Source organism: Octopus bimaculoides, chromosome 3 (assembly GCF_046866305.1).
Source record: "Octopus bimaculoides isolate indiv1 chromosome 3, ASM4686630v1, whole genome shotgun sequence".
Classification (NCBI taxonomy): domain Eukaryota; kingdom Metazoa; phylum Mollusca; class Cephalopoda; order Octopoda; family Octopodidae; genus Octopus; species Octopus bimaculoides.
Genome location: NC_142930.1, coordinates 59,721,466 through 59,745,507, shown reverse-complemented (window position 1 = coordinate 59,745,507; position 24,042 = coordinate 59,721,466). Strand labels below are relative to the sequence as shown.

General features: G+C 33.4%; 1 protein-coding gene and 1 long non-coding RNA gene across 3 annotated transcripts in view; one reads left to right on the top strand and one right to left on the bottom strand.

Annotated features, from left to right (window-relative positions):
* Positions 1 to 19,312, top strand: part of LOC149136549 (uncharacterized) — a 42,478-nt gene extending 23,166 nt beyond the window's left edge. The window contains exon 5 of the long non-coding RNA XR_016241060.1: positions 18,192 to 19,312. This is a non-coding gene — a long non-coding RNA (uncharacterized LOC149136549). The remainder of the gene's footprint in view (positions 1 to 18,191) is intronic.
* Positions 1 to 24,042, bottom strand: part of LOC106874729 (uncharacterized) — a 1,612,306-nt gene that overhangs the window by 1,028,317 nt on the left and 559,947 nt on the right. The window lies entirely within an intron of this gene.

Genomic DNA, 24,042 nt, shown 5'->3' with positions numbered 1-24,042 from the left:
AAGAATTTATCAAGTAGTTAGCGTGAAAAACCTCATAAGGGAAACATTTATTAATTATTCCCTATAAATATATTTATTTATATTAAGGGCATTACTATACATAAATGCCCTTAATATAAATATATATACACACACACACACACACACACACACACACACACATATATATATATGCTTAAATATATACACATACATATATATTATATATAAATATTATATATATATAAATATACCTTACATATCTTTATAAACATATATATATGTACAGTGGGGGGAAATAAATATTTGTACATGTCAAAATTATTTATTTATTTAATTTCTAATGAACATAAATGGGATATACCAATACTGTATTTGCATACACATGCATAAACTAAGAATATGCAAAAGAAACTAATAAATTATGGTAAATAATGAATTTATATACAGTTATAAATATTTAGGGGTGAGAAAAGTATTCATACAGAAGAAATTTATGAGTTTCTATGCCACAAAATACTGTTAAAATAATTTTTTTTTACTAGAACTTTCTCGTTTGTTCCAATAATCTTATCAGTAGTCATTTTTAAGTGTCAAAACGCTAGCTTCTTCATTCAGCACTGTGACAACATAAAGTAGTGTCGTAATAATGGCAAAAAGTAAAGAACTCACAAATTCAGTGAAAAACTTAATTATTGAACAGTGGAAAGCAGGTAAAAGTCACAGGAAAATATCAGAGACCGTTGTGTTCCATTTTCTACCATATCTTCATTTATTCAAAGATATAAAAATTGGGAACTGTTGAAAACAGAATAAGATCCGGTGCACCACACAAGATTTCCCCTAGATCTTTAAGAAAAATGAAGCGAAGAATCGAAAAAACGCAATGATCACCAGAAAGAAGATTTGTTAACAGCTTCAATGTTACACTACGAACAATCAGTAATGAACTTCATAGGAATGAAGTGAAGTCATGCTCTCCTAGAAAAACTCCGCTGTTGACTAAAAGGCATAGAGATGCCCGTTATAAAATTTGTTTGTGAACATAAAGATAAATCTGATACATTCTGGGAAAAGGTTCTATGGAGAGACGAGTCAAAAATTGAATTGTTTGGATGAAATTCGCATAGCCATGTTTGGAGGAAAGATGGCACCACTTATTTGCTGAAAAACACAATTCCTACTGTAAAGTTTGGAGGTGGCAATATCATAGTGTGGGGATGTTTCTCTGCAAATGGCACTGGCAATTTACATGTAATAGATGGTAGAATGAATGCAGAGATGTACCAAAATATTTTGAACAATAATTCAAGGGACTCTGTAAAAAAGCTCCAGCTTTGTGAAGGGTGGGTTTTACAACAGGATAACGACTCTAAGCACACGGCGAAGTCTACCAAAAAATGTATTGTCAATCACAATATAAAATTATTAGAATGGCCAAGCCAGTCACCTGACTTGAACCCCATTGAAAATTTGTGGCGTTATTTGAAAATTAAAATTCATTCAAGAGCCCCAACGTGCATTCCAGATTTGAAGAAAATTTGTCAAGAAAATGGGAAAAAATTCCTAAAGAAACATGCGAGTCATTGATTAAGAACTACAAGAAGAGATTGGTTGAAGTGGAACTGAATAATGATTACGCTACGAAGTATTAAATCAGAATTATCAGTTATTTATGTTCTGTACGAATACTGTTTTCACTCCTAAATATTTATAATTGTATATAAATTCATTAGTTACTATAATTTACTAGTTTCTTTTGCATATTCTTAGTTTATGCATGTGTATGCAAATATAGTATTGGTATATCCCATTTATGTTCATTAGAAATTAAATAAATAAAGAATTTTGAGATGGACGAATATTTGTTTCCCCCCACTGTATATATATTACATATATATATCATCATCATCATCATCATCGTTTAACGTCCGCTTTCCATGCTAGCATGGGTTGGACGATTTGACTGAGGACTGGTGAAACCGGATGGCAACACCAGGCTCCAGTCTGATTTGGCAGAGTTTCTACAGCTGGATGCCCTTCCTAACGCCAACCACTCAGAGAGTGTAGTGGGTGCTTTTACGTGTCACCCGCACGAAAACGGCCACGCTCGAAATGGTGTCTTTTATGTGCCACCCGCACAAGCCAGTCCAGGGGCACTGGCAACGATCTCGCTCGAAAATCCTACAGGAGCCAGTCAGGCGGTACTGGCAACGGCCACGCTCAAAATGGTGCATCTCATGTGCCACCCGCACAAGAACCAGTCCAGGGGCACTGGCAACGATCTTACTTGGCTTGCCGGGTCTTCTCACGCACAGCCCATTTCCAAAGGTCTCGGTCCGTAGTCATCGCCTCGGTGAGGCCCAATGTACGAAGGTCTTGCCTCACCACCTCAGCCCAGGTCTTCCTGGGCCTACCTCTTCCACGGGTTCCCTCAACTGTTAGGGTGTGGCACTTTTTCACGCAGCTATCCTCCTCCATTCTCACCACATGTCCATACCAGCGCAATCGTCTCTCTTGCACGCCACAACTGATGCTTCTAATGTTCAGCTTTTCTCTCAAGATACTTACACTCTGACGGGTATTCACATTGACATTACACATCCAACGGAGCATACTGGCTTCATTCCTTGCGAGCTTACGTATGTCCTCAGCAGTTACAGCCCATGTTTCACTGCCATGTAGCATGGTTGTTCGTACGCATGCGTCATACAGTCTGCCTTTTACTCTGAGTGAGAGTCCCTTTGTCGCCAGCAGGGGTAAGAGCTCTCTAAACTTTGCCCAGGCTATTCTTATTCTAGCAGCTACACTTTCAGCGCACCCACCCCCACTACTAACTTGGTCGCCCAGATAGCGGAAGCTATCGACTACCTCTAGTTTTTCACCCTGGAATGAGATAGAAGTTGTTTCCTGTTTGTTTGCAGTCTTTATTGCACCTGAACATCTGCCACAAACAAAAACTAACTTGCTAGTTAACCTGCCTTTGATGTTGCTGCACCTCTTATGTGTCCATAGCTTGCACCGGGTACATCTTATAGAGTTACTACCTACTCCTTTTCTACATACTGAGCAGGGCCATCTACCTGAAGGGGTTTGTGTTTTATCTACCTTCCTACTTATTAGGATTTTGGTTTTAGCTAGGTTGACTCTAAGGCCCTTCAATTCTAGACCTTGCTTCCACACCTGAAACTTCTCCTCTAGTTCTGATAGTGACTCCGCAATTAGGGCAAGGTCATCAGCATAGAGGAGCTCCCAGGGGCAACCTGTCTTGAACTCCTCTGTGATTGCCTGGAGGACTATGGTAAATAATAGGGGGCTGAGGACGGAACCTTGGTGGACCCCTACCTCTACCCGGAATTCATTGCTGTACTCATTTCCAACCCTCACCTTACTGGCCGCATCTCTGTACATGGCTCGCACAGCTCTCACTAGCCATTCTTCTATCCCAAGTTTCCTCATTGACCACCAGATAAGGGATCGGGGGACCCTGTCAAAGGCTTTCTCCATGTCAACGAAAGCCAGGTACAGAGGTTTATCCTTGGCTAGGTATTTCTCTTGCAACTGTCTCACTAGAAATAAGGCATCAGTAGTGCTTTTACCTGGCACGAACCCAAACTGCATCTCATCTAAATTGATTCGCTCCCTAATTAGTTGGGCTATGACCCTCTCTGTAACTTTCATAACCTGATCTAACAGCTTGATGCCTCTGTAATTATTTGTATCTAAAGCGTCCCCTTTACCTTTGTAGCAGTTGACTATGATGCTGCTACACCAGTCATAGGGTATGACTCCTTCGTGTATCACCTGGTTCGTAATACGGGTGACTAGGCTATAGCCAACACTGCCAGATATTTTGAGCATCTCTGCAGTGATTCCTGATGGGCCGGGGGCTTTCCCGGTCTTCATACTCTTAATTGCTTTATCTACCCTGGTACTATCAACTCGGATAGCTGGTCCCTCTATTGGGTCGACATAAGGCAGGCTCTCTTTCTCCCATTCATTCTCTTTATTAAGCAATCTATCGTAGTGGCATCTCCAGACCTCTTTCTTTGCATCCTCATTTAATGCAAGCGTACCATCATCCATGCGAACACATTTCTCTCCTACAACATCACTATTCTCTCTCCTACACTGTCTTGCAACCCGAAATACCTCGAGTCTTTGGTCCTCACGGCGCAGAACATTGGCAAATCTTTCCTTATCTGCTTCCCCTCTGGCTAAATAAACCTGTCGCCTAGCCTCCCTTCTGGCACATTTATATATATATATATATATATATATATATGTATATATATTACATATATTTATATATATGTATATATATTACATATATTTATATATATATATATATATATATTTGTTGCACATATATATATATATATGTTTCACATATATATATATATATAGTTATATATATATATATGTGAAACATATATATATATATATATATATATATATATATATTTCACATATATATATATAGTTATATATATATATATGTGAAACATATATATATATATATATATATATATATATATATATATATATATATATATATATATATATATATATATAAATATATATATATATATATATATATATATAGTAATACCTATATATATATATGCCCCTATGAAAGGTTGCTCAATAAAGAGAATGAATGGGAGAAAGAGAGTCTGCCGAATGTCGACCCAACAAAGGGACCAGCTATCTGAGTTGACAGTACTTTGGTAGATAAAGCAATCAAGATTATGAAGACAGGGAAAACCCCCAGCCCATCAGGAATCACTGCAGAGATGCTCAAAATATCTGGCAGTGTCAGCTATAGCCTAGTCACCCATATAGTTAACCAGGTGATACACGAAGGAATCATACCCAATGACTGGTGTAGCAGCACCATAGTCAACTACTACAAAGGTAAAGGTGACACTTTAAATACAAATAATTACAGAGGTATAAAGTTGGATCAGGTAATGAAGGTTACGGAGAGGGTCACAGCCCAAATAATTAGGGAGGGAGTCAGTTTAGATGAGATGCAGTTTGGGTTTGTGCCAGGGAAAAGCACTACTGATGCTATATTTCTGGTGAGACAGCTTCAGGAGAAATACCTAGTCAAAGATAAACCTCTGTACCTGGCTTTCGTTGACATGGAGAAAGCCTTTGACAGGGTCCCTCGATCTGGTAGTCAATGAGGAAACTAGGGATAGATGAATGGTTAGTGAGAGCTGTGCTAGCCATGTACAGAGACGCTGTCAGTAAGGTGAGGGTTGGCAACGAGTAGGGGTCCACCAAGGTTCAGTCCTTAGCCATCTCCTATTTATCATAGTCTTCCAGGCAATAACACAGGAATTCAAGACAGTATGCCCCTGGGAGCTCCTCTATGCTGATGACATTGTTCTGATAGCTGAGTCACTATCAGAACTAGAGGAGAAGTTTCAGGTGTGGAAGCAAGGATTAGAATTGAAGGGCCTTAGAGTCAACCTAGCTAAAACCAAAGTACTAATAAGTAGGAAGGCAGACAAACCACAAATCCCTTCAGGTAGATGGCCCTGCTTGATCTGTAGAAAAGGCATAGGTAGAAACTCTATAAGATGTACCCAGTGTAAGCTATAGACACATAAGAGGTGGAGCAATATCAAAGGAAGGCTAACTGGAAAGATAGATTTTGTATGTGGCAGATGCTCAGGATTAATAAACACTGAAAATGTGCAGAGAACAACTTCTGCCACATTCCAGGGAGAAAAACTAGAAGTAGTTAATAGCTTCCATTATCTAGGTGACCACATCATTAGCAGGGCTGGGTGCACTGAAAGTGAAGCTGCTAGAATAAGAATAACTTGGGCAAAGTTCAGAGAGCTCCTACCTCTTCTGGTGACAAAGGGCCTCTCTCTCTGAGTAAAAGGTAGACTGTATGACGCATGTGTATGAACAGCCATGCTACATGGCAGTGAAATATGGGCCATGACTGCTGAGGACATGCGTAAGCCTGCAACGAATGAAGCCAGTGTGCTTTGCTGGATGTGTAATGTCAGTGTGCTTACTTGACAGAGTGTAAGTACCTTGAGAGAAAAGTTGGAATTTTTGCAGTTAAAAAATTATATATATATAATGCTACATCTTCATTTCCTGTATTTTAATTTGCATTTATACACACACACACACACACATGGTGATGATGATGATGATGATGATGATGATGATGATGAGCTGGTTCTGCAATTTCTTGCTGAACAACCTGCACAAATGATCTGATTCTGATGATAAAATTTATGTACTGTACATTACATTAGCTCACTCTCTCCATCAAATTGACATTATCTGAACAGGTGCACGGTGTTCCACACGTCAGGTGTTTAAGGTGTGTTTTCAAAGCAATGAGAGATTAATTGTTTTACTGAAGAATACAACATACACCTGGTCCAGGAATTGAAACCACAATTGTGAGTGCAACACCCTAACTACTAGGCTATGTGCCACCACTCCTTTCTCTAGCACATACACACACTTACATATATACATATATATACACACACAAATTAACAAACCGATATAGTATGCTTTTGTATTTTACACTGTTTGTCATAATAAATTCTTATAAAGATGTTATTTTAGTGTAAAATGTCCAAGATATAGTATTAAAATGCATAAGACTTCAAGCATTCTTTAGATTATGCTCTATTATTTAAGACTGAGGCAATATCATCTTATCCTTCTTTATTTAACAAACAGCTGAAACTGTGGGGAGAATCATAGTTTTCACTCAAGATTTCCTTTGTGGATATGGTGTTGGTAATGTGCATCATTCTGTTCAGTCAAAGGAAGAAAATCTAATCAAATTTTTGTCGATCTCCTTGAATGTTCAAAAGCAATAATTTTATTTTTGTAACCATTATATCTACATTTGAACAAAATCACTGCATCGTTTTAGATGGAAATATATCTATAACCTCTATTATTCTTCTGAATTTATGATTAGTAAAGAGTGCAGAGAAACCTGAACTGCTTTAATCATTTGCAACTTGTTTTAAATATGTATATATACATACATATACATGCATACACCCATACAAACTTTTATGTGTATGTGTGTGTGTCTATGTTGGTGACTATTTTATGTTTAAACTAATCTAAATATCAGAGTTGTGTATGATGTGTTTCTTTATATCTTGTATCCTGCAGTTTGACAAATAGAAATCGATAAATTAATTACCAGTAACTGAAATAAAGATCTGGGATCAATATGATTGACTGTGATTGTAAATGAAAGCAGTAAATAAATACATTATATGTATGTATGTATGTATGCATGCAGGCATGTATATAGCAAGACAAGAGACAGAAGGCAACAGAACGAAGTGGGAGAGATGCCTGGCAGAATTGATTGGACAAGAAACAAAATACTAAGAGATATTTAGTGACATCTCTTCATATTTTCTGCTCCATTATTTTACTTTTATTTTTGGGAATCAAAAAATATATACCACCAAAGAACCGAAAATGATAATTGACTACACGCATTCTCACAAAATATATGTGCTGTAAACAACATGGTTAGCTGGGTGATATTTTTTTTCCTGTATAACACTAAAGTGATCAATATACACTAGCTGAAAGTTTCGTAGGTCATAGTGTGTGTGTGTGTGTGTGTGTGTGTGTGTTTATGTGTATGTGAGCATGTATATATTATAGTAAACACCTTATTGATTATACTTCATAATATCAAACTTCAAACTACAGAATATTTTTTTGAAAATATAATGAGATGAACGAAAGAAACCCCACATCAATTATATCTCATGCTACACTTTGTATGAAAAAATATTGTCGCAGAAATAACGTAAAACTCAACTACAGCTGCTCAAGCTATCTGAAAAATGAAACTTAATGGCTAGAACAAGCCAGGCAAACTGTACTTTCAGAAAGACAAATGTGTTCCTCCTTAATCTGTCATACAACATTGAAACTGTCATTAATGAATCAGTAGTAATTTCAACCAGACTAATATTAGTACTTAAATTCAAACAAAATGATTTCAATCAAAACTATTTCCTTCAGGAGCACAGAAATAAAAAGATAACCATACTGTTTAAATATGTCTGAACCATTACAGATTATATTACTGCATTCAACAAAACGTGGAAAGTACTTGTTATGTACAAACCACACAAAATTGAAACAAATATCTGTGGATTATGCACAGCCTCATACATATATGAACCTTAATAAATATACTGAGTTCTTTTATTCTTCTGTAATTATTTTACTATTTGCAGCATGAGAGCTTCAGCTATGCTGGGGCACCACCTTAGTTTTATTATGGCTTTATTCCTTGAAACCTCCTCTGATATACAGTATTTGGTGAATGAAGGAGTTTGATGTTGTTCTCCTCATTTGCATTTCCAGCTGTGAGGTAGATTCATCCAGAATTCTTGACAGGAGGAGACCAATTTTGTTTTGAAGACACATGCATCCACCCAATGTAGGTCCCTCAGGATTTTGGGGAAGATATTGAAGAGCTGTTGGCCCTCAAAACCCAAGCTGTTACAGGACCTGGTCTTGTATCTTGAAGGCAATATTGGGATGTTTGGCACTATGCAGTGGCATATTAATTTCCAGAGTACTGAAGTCCCAGATCAGAGATGTTCAGTGAATGCTACCACTTCATTAAATACATGCTAAAAAAATGATAAGCTATAATACTCTATCATAACTCAATAGATCAGCATACAGCTATTTCATGGAATACTCACTTGCATTTCCTTCTTTCTATAAACTTTAGTTTTAAACTCGGCAATGTCTCAGTAAATCTTTGCTTCCAAGTCAGTATATTAAAACATTTAAACTCACAACTCCAACCTGGAAGTGAGATATTTCATTTCTAAAGAATTTTCAACTGGTTAAAGGCATATATTTAAACAATTTTTTCCTTAACTTCTATCACCTTAAGGACATCATTTCAATTAAATTAAACCAGTTACAATTAAATAGTATTGTAACTTGTATGAGCTATGATTCCATCATTTATTTTATCAGCTAGATATTTGTTATATTAAGATCTCAAATTTACATTTACATATTTCTGTTCTTAGTACAAGGAAAATATCTCAACCTTGTCTATTTATGATAAGGAGTTATTTACTTTGCTACAACTTAATCCAGTTACACACAACCAGAATTTTTGATCTTCATTGTAAATAATTGTTTCATAATCAAATGTAACAGTGTTTTGTGTAGTCAAGTTACTTTAATTCATGTATGTCAGTTATATAAAGTTCCACATGATTAGCAACTATACAGACATTTGTACATGTCTTCTTTTGTTACAGGAGTTTTATGCACTTGTGAATAATCATATCATTTCTGACAAAAGCATTTCAGCATCATAGTTTCTATGGTAGTCAGCAATCACCTTTAGAATACAAGGATTATACTTTGAAAGCCAAATCAGTATTTTGCCTTATCTTTACATCATAAAATCATTTGCTGTCTGTATGTCAATAATAATTGCAATACATTTGTCATTCAGTTTGTTATGTACTTGTCAGCTTGTATTTGGAAACTCCAAATATTCTTCATATTATCTACTCATAAGGAAACTAAAAATCTAAACAAATATTACTAAACTTTACATTACCTTGCAACTCATAGGCACAGAAATACTAATTTCAACTTTCTGAACAAATTTGAATTGAACTATTCTATAGTTATATAACTTGCTTATCAAAGTTATATAACAAGTTTCTACATCTTTTTAGCATGAGATAGTATAACCTGAGAAAAATATTAATTTAAAATTTACTCATTTCTTATATGACCTTGAGTTACTTTTACTTTATTTAGCAAAGGAGATTTAGATCACATTTTTCATTCTGCAATAAGATGATTAAGATATTCAGTAAAACAGAATTAGAGAACTCTTAGTTTTAATTAGGGGTCATTTTAATTGCTGCTTTTTATTTTCTTAGGAAATCTTTTATAACTAATTAATTATCCATTTGGGGTTATACTTGAAGATCTTGGATAACTGTAACATGACTTCTAAAAGATCTATGTATCGGTATTGTTTTAGTGTTTAAATATTTTCATGTGTTACCAATAACATCAAGCAAATAAGGGCTATAACGTTGATATCTGTTTTAATCATAATTGTAATTATTAGTTATTTTGGCTGAATAAGTTTGGTTAATATATGATTGATTGATGGTGCACAGAAAATAAAACTCTGGCTATCTTATAAAAATTCTCAAAGAAATGCATCATGACCATTCAAAAATTACAATAATAATACTATAGTTTCTAAAATACATACATTTACTTGCATATATCTCAAAAACAAATATAAATAGTTTATCAATTCAAATAAAATAAAATAAAATATTTTTCTTATTGATATAATTATAATGATTTTTTTCTACTTTAAGCACAAGGCCTGAAATTTGTGGGAGTGCTCAGCTGATACTTATTTTATCAATTCCAAAACAGATGAAAGATGAAGTCAGCCTCAGCAGAATTTTAACTCACTTTGTAAGCTGGATGAAATGCTGCCAAGCACCTTGTCCAAAGTGCTGACAATTCTGTCATCTCATATGAAAATAGATATAGCTCAAAGGAGATAAATAATGAAATTAGCTTTCAATGTTTTAACATCCAATTTTCTGTGCTTGCATGGATTAAATGAAATTAATTAAGGCAGATTTTGTTTGGCTGGATGCTCTTCCTGTTCCCATTTCTCACTTATTTCCAAGCATGACAATATTTTTCATAATCTTTTAAACATGTATAGCACAAAAGCCGAACATGACACCAGTTATATGACAGTGACACACACACACACACACACACACACACACACACACACACAATTAGCTTCTTTCTGTTTCTGTCTGCCAAATCCAATCACAAGGATTTGACTGGCACACTTGCTCAAATTGCTACATGAAGTTTGAACCCCAAACTATGTGGCTCTGCAAAATGAACTTCTTATCCATGCAGCTATACTTGTGCCTTCATTAGCAAATACATGATAAATAGTATAAGATATAAACATTTTACTGTAAACAGTATGCCACCAGCAACATGTGCAAATATAAATAATATAAACACATAAATTACATTAAACACACAACATTTGTGACAGATAACATGCCATTAAGAACCCCAACCCTATATATATATATATATATATATATATATATATATATATATATATATATATATATATATATTACTAGCACTCTGTCGGTTATGACGACGAGGGTTCCAGATGGTCTGATCAATGGAACAGCCTGCTCGTGAGAAGGAAAAAGGCCAAGAAGGTTGATGCAAAAAGTGGAATAAGAAGAGAAAGTAAAAGTAAGAAAACCAAGATCTTCATCTTCTTTGACTGTAGAAAGCATAATGTAGCCAGTGAAGAATGCTACAGAAAGAAGGCTAAAGTCTGTGAGACAGGCACTCAGTCTGGGGCAGGTGGTATCCTCCAGTTTGACAAAAGAAGCTTGTACAAGTGCTTGCATATGCTAAAAATTTTGGGTCTGGAATTAAGTAGTGTGGAGGGATTGTTGGACTTAAAAAGAATGTGCAACCTTTAGATATTGAATTACTAATAGGTTCAGTCAAGAGGGAAGCCAGTACCTCTAACTCTTTACAAGGCCTCCTTGAACCTCCATGAACCCAAGGTAATAAAATGTACATTAAATCACTACAGTTGATAAGCTCCCTTGTTAACCTTAGGCTGCTCTGTGCACATTTTTCTATCTTAGATTCATATTTTTAAAGCATCTAATTTAATTTAGAGTTTATAATCGAAAATTTTAACCAAGTTTTCATTAACATGTGGTACTAAAATTAATATGAAAGGACTTTTCAAAATTATGATAACATTGGGAATTCCAGAAGTGAAAAATATGTTAAATGAGGAATGATAAAAAAAATATGAAATGATTTTTATATAACTTAATTTAACTTAGGATTATGTGTAATCAAATATCAGAAATATCATGTGCCAGACTAAAGAGATATAAATATATAAATAATGTGTGTGTGTGTGTGTGTGTGAGCACGCATGTGTGTGTGCATGTGCATGTGTGTGTACAAAGGTGTGGATACATGCATGTGTGTGAGCAGATTCATGTGTATGTGTACATATGTATATATATATGTGAGTGTATATATGTATGTATATGTATATATATATATATATATATATATATGTGTGTGTAATAATTTTATATTCAGTTATAGATCTTGTAGTATCCTGTTAAAAGCCCATTCACAGTATTCAACTACCTGATGTCAAAAGCTGTATGGAGGTATATGCCACTGGATTTACTTCAGAAATTTCTTTGTGTCCACCAATCACCTCCTTTCCACATCTTCTTCACCCCCACTGTACTGCTTTCCACTTGCCATCACCTTCAATGCCCTCACTGCACACCCCACCTAGCCCTGAGCCTCTCCTATATTTCTCTCCATTATTTGCTACAATCACCACATATTACCCATTCACCCAGCCCAAACCTCTGTTTCACCTCACCTACTTCCACCACCTCGAATTCCCTCTAAAGAATGTCCTGAGACATGTTCACCATCATCTCCTCTCACTATTGCTCTCTTTATCTTAATCTGTAACTCACTCTCCTTTGTTTTCCAACAGGGATAACCATGTAACTACGGTACAGCAAGACACCTATATCTGTCCCTTCTCTATACCTTATATTTCTCGACTGACACAAAGTCATACACTCTCAATATTACTTACCCCTCCCAGATGAGGGTCTTTCTCTCACAAGTTACTTGGTGACCCTGACAATGTTAGTGCCATGTAAAAAGCACTGGTGCTGGTGCCACATAAAAAAGCACTGGTGCCGATGCCATATAAAAAGCACCTTGTACACTCTGTAAAGTGGTTGACATTAGAAAGAGCGTTCAGTTGTAGAAATCATGCCAAAATGGACACTGGAACCTGGAGCATCTCCTGGCCTTGCCAGCTCCTGTTAAACCCATGCCAGCATGGGAAACAGATGTTAAAGGATGAGGATAATGAGTATGTGTGTGTGTGTGTGCACTTGTGCATGTGTGTAAGTGTGGGTGTGCATACATGGATATGTGTATGAGTGTCTATGTTTATGCATATGTGTGCATCTTCATGTTTGTATTCGATTCTTCCTGTTTGACTTACATTTTTGGCTTTGTGCTCATAAGTTAGTGATTCAGCTAAAAGCAGCCAATGAATTGTATCCTTGGAGAGGCATTTCATGGATAGAAAAAGCGACATAATTGTTTTTAAGACTAATGAATACAAAAATTGATTATGTAAAGGAAATATAAGAAATAACAGACAACCACAATCTAGCATTATAAAAAAAATTTTTGAAAGAACAAGATTAATTAAGAATGTATCATAATTATTAAGTGGATAAAAATGAAAGCCAAATGAAATCATAAACATTACTTTGTTAATATGTACTTTAAATTATACTGAAAGTATGATTTTCAATTCTAAATTGGCAGTTTTGTAAAGGTGTTTATTTTTATAAGTATTTAGCTAAATTATTAGTTAACTAGTTATTTCACATAACAAATGTAATGTCTGCAATGCAGTCACACTGAATATGTTGCACAGGCCAGCTGCAGCCATAACAAATTAAATATTTGACAAATTTTTCTGAGCCAGATTAATATTTTCATGAATTTTTATAGAAGCGCATTAAGTAGATTTTATATTATATCAAAGAACAAGTATTCAGGGATGGATGCAAACTATCTGATGGGCATATGGACAAAAATACAAATAATAAAAATAAAACAAAATTACAGTGAATAAAATCAATCTGCCATTCATTTAAACATTACTATTAGTAACTATCATAATTATTCAAAAACCCGAAATCCTTCTATTTCAGAACCATAAGACACTAATATTTTTCATGAAACTGAAATCCCCTATAATGCAGTTCAACAATGGCAGACAAGAAGTATTCCAGTTCTTTAGTGAGCTACGTGAAGAAAATTGCTTCTTATATAAAAATAATTAAGTAACCAACAGCAATGGAAAATGAAAGTATTGGAGAACGTTATAATCTAACAACAGAAATTAACAAATATGGTAATGCTAGAACTATCTAACACAGCAAACCTGTATGCCCTGAATATTTTTTGCAAGTCTGTGATTCCATAAAATATGCATAACAATAATAAAAATATTGGATTGCAACAAAAAGAAAGCATCAAATAGAAACAGAGTATGCCAGGAAAATCTGACAATACCACTGAAAGAATGAAAACAACAAACAAACAAAAACGAGAGAGATGTTATTTTGAATAGCAATACAAATAAGATGTCTATTTATCTTTATGAAATATAAATTGTGTAAGGTACCTCTGAAAACGACTGACATCTGCTGTCAAAACAGAAAAGAACTACTGTATAAGAAACAAAAAATAATGAAATAGACTAAAACTATATTTAATATTATTAATATCATGTTTATAGAGAATTATATATTTTGAATGTAATACAATTGCTCTTTGAAGGACAATTCAAACTATTGCTTGCTTAAACCAATGCTCAACATTTATAGCTGACCCACATCAATCAAGAAAAGAAGGAAGGAGACAACAAAGAACAACAAATAGAAATGTTAAACATTTTATATGTATATGTAATTCCAAACAAGTATTTCTACTAAAAGTGAGGCAGATTCCATCTACACAGCAAAACAAAAGCTGATAATCGACTAATTTTTTGTTTATTGTACACATAAAGATATCAAAAGTGTAAATTGAATAGTTATACAAAGAATTTACAATGAAAATAAATAACAGAACTTAGACAATTTTCCAGTTCTGAAAAATGTCATAATATATTTATATATAAAAATAGTCTCTTCATGATTTAAAATAAAAACCACCCCCTCATATTTAATTGATTCATTCTGAATATAATTGATATGTAGTTTCTTAGTGTTAAAAGTGGAAAGAAAAGAAAAGTGTAAAGGAAATACAAATTCCATGAATAGGTAATAAGTTTGTGAATGTTACTTGTAGAAAACTGACATCTTAACTAGTGAGAAGATTTATCTCTTATTTGCTTAATGTATCTGGATTTGAAGCTACATATGAACATTATGAATCGTAGGGTTCAATTCAAATATGAAGACAATGAAAGATTTAAAGTAATTCCAGAAAATAGCATGCACATAATTATAACATAGAAAGATATTTAACCATGGTATCAGTTTAGATCGATGGATAAATTGAGAAAACACTGAAAGACATGAATAAATAGAAACATTTATGCTTAGTAATAAGATAGTATAATGGAAACAGCATTTCCCCCAATTGCAAATATATACACCTCTTTGTATTAACTTCAACCATCACTGATTATAGACTTGTCGTTCTAAATTTTTCCTTCTGGAATACTGGTTTTCTTCATATTTTTTTTAATCATTTTTTCCAGTTTCTTTACTTTTCTATAAGAAATGCATGCAAAATTTTAAAATTGCAATTAGTGACATGCAATGTTTCGACAAAAAATTAAACAACTTACATGCAACAAAAAATTATTTTATTTCTTCTTGTTTTTTAAATATAATTTTATATAAGGGCATATAACTTGTAATTCTTTTTCATTAGTAGTGAAAATTCTTTTTCACTATGTTATTTATGACAGTTAACCTCATCAGCAACCCAAAGCTTGTGTCCAAATAAGACAAACTTGCTTAAGTGCTCACATGGAAGAACAAATATTTTTAACTTGCAATTTCCAGTTCACATACAAATCTAAGGTTTTTAACATGAATAATTTTAAATTGAATACATGCAAAAAGAATGAAGAATTTCTTAATCTAAATTAAAACTGGCCATAATATTTCTAGAGAAATCATAATCATTCAGGATATGTTGGTAATTTTTTTATGTTCACATGAGCTAAAGGGTTTTGAATCACTACACTATACCCCAGTAAATATTTATTATTCTTTTTCTGATCTTTCAGCCTTATATATCAGCACTCACACCCTAATTTCAAGTTACTGCTTGTCAACTCTTAATCCTAAAATCCTGTGTCTTTGACGATCAACAAAGGACATTTATTTGTTTATAGTCTTCAAAAGTTCTTCATATAAAATTATTATGCACACTTTCTTTTGACAGTTTATATTTCAAATTCATAGAGCTTTATCTATGAAGTAATACTAATTGTATTTACTATACAGTTTATTCTACTAGTGCTATCCACAAATCATAGGTCTCGATATTGTAAAAGTCGAATACAAGCATTATTCATCTATTTATTTACACATGGGAATATATCTTTATTGCAGACAAAGGTATCTGCTCACTACAAAACAAACAATTAAAAATGGAGCCTCAAACCCCAAAAAACCTTAATATGAACAATTAGCATGCTAAAAGACATTTCATCAGGAAAAAAATAATTTATATCAATAATTATAAATGAAAATGTTTCAATTCAAGTGAAAATAATAACTAGCCATCATTATTCATTTAGTAGTGGACACATACAAATTTATGCAAATAGAGTTCACTTATTACATAGTAATATCACCTCCAGGTGGTTTTCAAGTGGTTAATATAATGTATATATATATATATATATATATATATATATATATAAGTCAGTAAATGGTGGGGTTGTGTTAACCGGACATGGAGAAATAATAGGAAAATAAAAAATAATAATAAGGCAGAATGCTAAACTGAAAGCATATTTTAATATAGATATGTATAAGGAGCATTAAAAATGATTTCTAACCGGCTTTCATTGCATGGCAAATTTTCAAGAAGAGGGAGAATGAAAATGTTTTTTACAAATAAATAAAAAAAATAATATATAAAAAAATAATACATAAAAAAATAAATATACCAATACATTATATTGTCTTTGAGCTTTTAAAGTTCACTGGTAATCCATGTGTATAATTGTTAGAAATATTAGGATGCATGGAATTGAGAGTTGTGTTTTGTTTAAAAAAAGGGGTCTGAAAGTTTGTGTTAAGCAGGAAGTGTGGTGTCAGAACAGGAAGTGTGTGTAAGGGAAGATAATTCTGTCTTCCCTTACACACACTTCCTGTTTTGACACTACACTTCCTGCTTATGTCTTCCCTTACACACACTTCCTGTTCTGACACCACACTTCCTGCTTAACACAAACTTTCAGACCCCTTTTTTTAAACAAAGCACAACTCTCAATTCCATGCATCCTAATTTTTCCAACTATTATCTACATGGATTACCAGTGAACTTTAAAAGCTCAAAGACAATATAATGTATTGGTATATTTATTTCTTTTATATATTATTTTTTAATATATTATTTTTTATTTTTTTGTAAAAAAACATTTTCATTCTCCCTCTTCTTGAAAATTTGCCATGCAATGAAAGCCGGTTAGAAATCCTTTTTAATCCTCCTTATCATCATCATCATCATCGTTTAACGTCCGCTTTCCATGCTAGCATGGGTTGGACGATTTGACTGAGGACTGGTGAAACCGGATGGCAACACCAGGCTCCAACCTAAATTTGGCAGAGTTTCTACAGCTGGATGCCCTTCCTAACGCCAACCACTCAGAACATATCTATATTAAAATATGCTTTCAGTTTAGCATTCTGCCTTATCATTATTTTTTATTTTCCTATATAAATATATGTATATTAAATAGTTATAAGGCAATATAATCGAAACAGTATTTCTCCCAATTGCAAATGTATATGCCCCTTTTGTATTAACTTCAACCATTACTGATTATAAATTTGTCATTCTAACTTTTTTATAAGTTGCATAGATCAGTGGTTAGAGCATTAGGCTCAGTCATGTGTGTTGTATTCTTGAGCAAGACACTTTATTTCATGCTGCTCCATTTCCCTCAGCTGTAGCACTGGAGCCAAGGTGATTCAACCTTTACCTTTTCCTTTGGATAACCTCAGTGGAATGAGGAGGAGAGGCTGGTGTGCATGGGTAACTGCTGGTCTTTTATAAACAATCTTGCCTAGAGGGTAACTTTCTAGCTGGAATCCGATGGTCATTCATATATATATATATATATATATATATATATATATATATATATATACACAGACATGCAAGAAGTAAATAGATACCTTTAATTTTCAAAATTTCTGATATAAGCGTCTTAATATGTTTTCAGCAGTGTAGAATTTACAATGTAATCATTTTTTTTTTCATTCCAGGTGCCATTATATTAAACATTTGCAAAGAGTAACCGTGCCACACACAAAAAATTCAGCAGAACTGTCAGATTTTCAAAGAGGTTGTATTGTTAGGCAATCTGAGGTTGGTCTTAGCCAACGAAAATTGCTGAAAGTCTTCAAATTCCTCTTGCTTACTGCTAATGGAACTATAGTACAATTTAAAAGCCAAGGAAATGAATCAACAGATTCTCGTCCTGGCTGACCTGGGCCCTCAGAAAGGTAGCTTCACTGTTTGAAGAGAATGGTGGAAAACAAACCCCGTTCAAAGGCTTCTGACATTGCATAACAGGTAGAAGTTAGTCCAAGAACATGTGTTATATATCTGCATAAGCTTGGATATTATGGACGAGCAGCTAGAAGAAGACCTCTCCTTTTACCAATTAATATCATGAAAAGAAAGAAATGGGCTAAGGAGATGCCAGACAAATCCAGTTCGTTTTGGGATAGAGTTATTTTCTCAGATGAATCTAGATTTGCCTTATTTTCAGACAGAGGACGTGTTTGTGTTTGGAGGCTTTCCAATCAAGAATTTGATTTGAAACAACTCCAACCAACTGTGAAACATAGAGGTATCTCTGTAATGGTATGGGGAGCTGTCACCAGCAATGGTCGTTCTGAGCTGATCGAATGCGTTGGAACCATAAACTATGAAAAATACATCGAAATACTTAAGCAAGGACTACTTCCAATGTATTCAAACTACAACATAACCAATAATGAGTTTTTATTCATGAAAGATGGGGCTCCATGCCACGCAGTGAAAAGGAATCAGCAATGGCTGACTGAAAATGGGATCAAAAAGCTTCCTTGGCCAAGCCAACCTCCTGACAGGAACCCAATTGAAAATCTTTGGAGCATACTAGATAGAGCTATATGAAAAACTCGACAGAAACCTAAATCTAAAGATGAATTGTTGTATGAAATGTGGGCAGAAATTCCACAAGAAACAATCACAAAACTCATCAGTTCAATGCCAAAAAGTTTCTGAATTAATAACTGCAAAGGGAATGTCAACTAAATACTAATGTATGTAGTCCTGCCTATCGATTACATTTCAATTGTTTGCTTTGCATATTAAATAGAAGATTTTGAAAATTAAAGGTGTCTATTTACTTCCTGCATGTGTGTGTGTGTTTGTGTGTGTGTATATATATGCATATACATTTATGTAGCTCCAACAGATTTTTTATTCTTTCACTGTTTATTTCCTCGTGTTCCTTTCATTTGAAGAATGTTGGCTTGAAACATAAAACATTTTCTCACCTTCTCAAGTGTTAAACTAATACACCTGTTTGTTGTTTATACACCTGTCTTCGTCTTTCTTTTTTTTCTGTAAATTTCAACCATATATACATATATATACTTACATATGTATATATATTATCTTTTTATATATATATAGAGAGAAAGAACCACATTATCCAACGCAGCACTTTATAATTTAAGATAGTCAAGTGTGATTTAAGAGAAATTAGGCTGCTATATCAAACAGGTCAAGCGACCTCACAAAAATTTGTCCTTGTTAACAAAAAGTGATCTTTGTTGTTGTTTAACCTAAAATTAACCCCGATCAAAAAGACCTATGACAAAAAAGATTACAAGAATGACAATCCAACTTTTATTCCAAAAACTATAATCTCCAGTATATTTTTTATTGAAAATGATAGGGAGTGATTTGAGGGGAATTTGGTTACTATTTCTGGCAGGTCAAGCATCAGAGTAGGAGCACTTCTTGTTGGATACTGATACCAGCCAACCTATACTGGTGTTAACTTACATAGGGAAAAGTATTATTAGATGACAATACAGCAAGCAGACCAGATGATACTGTCATTTGCCAAAAACCAACTCTCTCTATTTCTCTCTTTCTTGCACTTCATATTTTCCTGCTTTAGAAAGAGAGTTGTTGTACGATGCAATATGAGGTATGAGTTACTTTTAATTTCGTTGCATCAGAGGTGTGGCTGGTAAGAAGTTGTGGGAGATCTGAATTACTAAGGAAGGGTGTGATAAGTGTTGAAAGAAAGGGTTGACAGTGTTTCAGTTACATGTATGCATGCACACATACATACATCATATGTTACATCATATATATATATATATATATATATATATATATATATATATATATATATATATATATAAATATATATATATATCATGTATCTCATTTGTATGAATCATCTCACTAAATGCATTTTGTCAGTTTGTAAAATAATTAAATATAAGATTTTTCTCTTAGACTGTTTAATACATCAAACAAAATGGAGATAGGTGACTTCAGATCTCATAAAATACCTCATTTTTCTTATAAAACAATGAATAGAGATGAGACATTTCCATTTTTAGTTTGACTGAACAAATCATTTTGCATATTAAATCTGAAAGAACTGAGGTAAGTAATATTTAGTGTCATATTTAGTAATATTTTGTGACAGTACTTTCAAGTATAGTTTAGAAGCTTAATTTATTAATACTAGTTACTCTTTTATGAAACATTTCAGAAAACATTATTATATACTTTGATTTGTGTTCCCTTTGGGAGAAAATATTTTATGAAAAATATATAATGTGCTTTGTACTTAAACAGTATTTTAAAGTATCTGATTATATGATGTTTTAATTTATATTATAATATTGGTAATATCGAAAATTTAGGGAGATCACACTATAGATGCATTTGGAAATAGGATATTATATGGAAGTGCATTCAAACATAAGTGTATTCCAGTTGTGAAGTAGATCCAGTATTGTACTGAAGTAACCAATATTTGTTATGCAATGAGACTTGGTCATGCCATGGATCACAGATTATAGGGGGATTTGTGATGGTGAATCTGCTTATAAGAGGAATAACATTTTCCTTAATTTGATTAAATATTGTGATAACTAAGATAGCTCGGTCATCTAAGATATAGAAGCACTAATTAAAGATGGAACATATTTTGTGTTATTTAGTACTTTTTAGGTGTAGGAGTGACTGTGTAGTAAGTAGCTTGCTTACCAACCACATGGTTCCGGGTTCAGTCCCCCTGCATGGCACCTTGGGCAAGTGTCTTCTACTATAGCCTCGGGCTGACCAAAGCCTTGTGAGTGGATTTGGTAGACGGAAACTGAAAGAATCCCGTTGTATATATATATATATATATATATATATATATATATATATATATATGTATATATATATACACACACATATATATATGTGTGTGTTTGTGTGTCTGTGTTTGTCCCCCCACCATCGCTTGACAACTGATGCTTGTGTGTTTGCGTCCCGTAACTTAGCAGTTCGGCAAAAAGAGACCAATAGAATAAGTACTAGGCTTACAAAGAATAAGTCTTGGGGTCGATTTGCTCAACTAAAGGCGGTGCTCCAGCATGGCCGCAGTCAAATGACTGAAACAAGTAAAAGCGTACCAGAATTATTCATTGTTAAAAATGAGGGTTTCTCCAATGATGATCACAATAAATACCAATATACTTTATTTTATATGTATTTTAAAAGTACCCATGAATGGAGGGTTAACGAAGAGTAAATTGGTTTTCTCAAGGCAGGCAACATTTATGGCAACGAAAAAAAATCATATGTTTAGTGACAGTTATTTGTAAAACCTTTTCACATGAGGTTAAAATGGGTTAAAATTGAATGAAGATGCAAACTAAACACAGTAACATTTAAAAAATTCACTGGATGAAGAGAAAGGTCCAAAAACCAGATGAATTAAAACTAAAATATTAATTTTCATAATTAATCAGTGCAGCTACATCAAAAAAATCTGTTTTGAAATGCATAAAACTGACATATAGCCATAATTATAAAAAAGTGTAAACAAGTATGACAATGTAATGACAATTGGTTGTCAAAGCTAATTTCAAGATAATTTGAGATGGATGTGTTGTATTCACAATAATGAAGAACTATTTTATGAGGTTTATGCCAAATTCAATAATAAAAGTATAATTTCAGTTAAAGCTAGCTTTGCATAGAAATTCTCTCTTTCAGAACATGTTATATTGGGAGTAAGATAGTAATTTGGCATCTTTTCCTATTTACAATTCCAATGCCTTAGAGAAATTTATAATCATCGTGACGTTCCATTTCCCTTTGCCTAAGATGTCATGCATATGAGAAAATCATTAGTTAGGAGGTTTTAAGATGTCATTCTTGGATCACATTAATTATATTGATAAACAAATGGTTTTCTTATACTGTTTCAGTAGATACAGTTTACTTATAAAGTTCTGTATCACTGGCAAGTTTTCTTTGTATTTTTGTCATTCATTAACTGTAATTAATCACTTCTATCTTCATGTCTCCTGCATTGGGTAATAATTTTAATCTTTTTTTTTTTGTTCAGATAATTAAATAAAATAGTAAGTCAACTTAACTAAAATCTTCTCTTCCAGCGAAACTTACATTAAGAGAAACCTTTAGAGATTGATTAAAACTCATGCTGAGATTGATTTTTCTCTATCAAATCAGATTTGCAAGGAAGATTTGAAAATTTATCCTCATCTTTCAGTCCTCCTTCAGTAACCAGTATTCAGTCAATAAAGCAATCAGATTAGTTTAATCACTTCTAGAGCTGAAGAAAAAAGTCACATCATCATTGGAAAATAATTTAAGAAAAACCATTCTGGCTGCTATTTTTAGACAGATAAGTCTACATAACAAAAACATTAAGTAAGAATATTTATAAAACAAGACTATAATATGCTTTAATGCATCTGAAGGAAGAGCATATAATCCAATCAATTTGTTAACTGCATGAATTTTATTCTGGGAGTTACTTCAAATATATCCTGGATTTTCAGTATTCTCTTTACTTTGTTATATACTTTGCCATGTTTCTCATATATGTGTGTGCATATGTGGGTAGTGTATGTGTGCACATGCATGTGTGCATGTGTATGTATATGCATGTGTATGCGTGCTTATATGTATGTATTTATATATAGCAGGATATTGTGTTTGCATAATTTTTATTGTGAAACTGTCAATACACAGTCTGTAATAGAAAACAGAACCTTTAAGAAAATTTGAAAATATAAACCAAAAGAAAATAAGAAATATACACGATTTATTAAAGAGTACATTAAGTCTTTGTGATTGCTGTGATGGAAACCATAAATCGCAAGAAACAACATATTCACACATAATTGAAATAGTGTGCTGACAAAGCTGATGAATAAAAAAACTCAAACAGACAGACATCCATTTGCAAACATGACAGATGAATTAATGTCCCTAGGGTAGTGACAGAAACATTTAGCATTGTTGGGATTAGCATTTAACAAAGAACATTTACACCCAATTAATAAAAATATTAAAGCTACCATGCTCTAAATTTAAAGATCCTATCCATTCCTTAAGATTATATAGTGCATTAAGTTATACAGCAAACAGTTTATGCAGTAATCAAGAGGAATTTGAGGGATCCCCAAAATTTCCTTATGCTCAACCACACCAAAACCAGCTGGGTGTGGCAAAGTAGACCTTAATAATAATGGGTTCTTAATTAAGCAAAAGGCCAGCAATTTTTATAGGGAACAACTAACCATTACCATCAACCCCAAATATCCTTATATGTTTAATTAAAGAAAATTACAATTCCTTCCATTATGTCATTTTTTACCTTGTTCTAAAACAAAGTGGCAGCATCACTTTCACTATGTAACTGTGAGTGAGCACAGATGTAAAAATCATCTACAAGTAAACCGTCCCTAAGAATACTCTCAGGAAGTTTTCAATCTCTTCTTGCCCACCTGAATAAAATCCTGCTTTCTGAGAAATGTGAAAAACATTTTCACAAATCTTTACTAATTACAC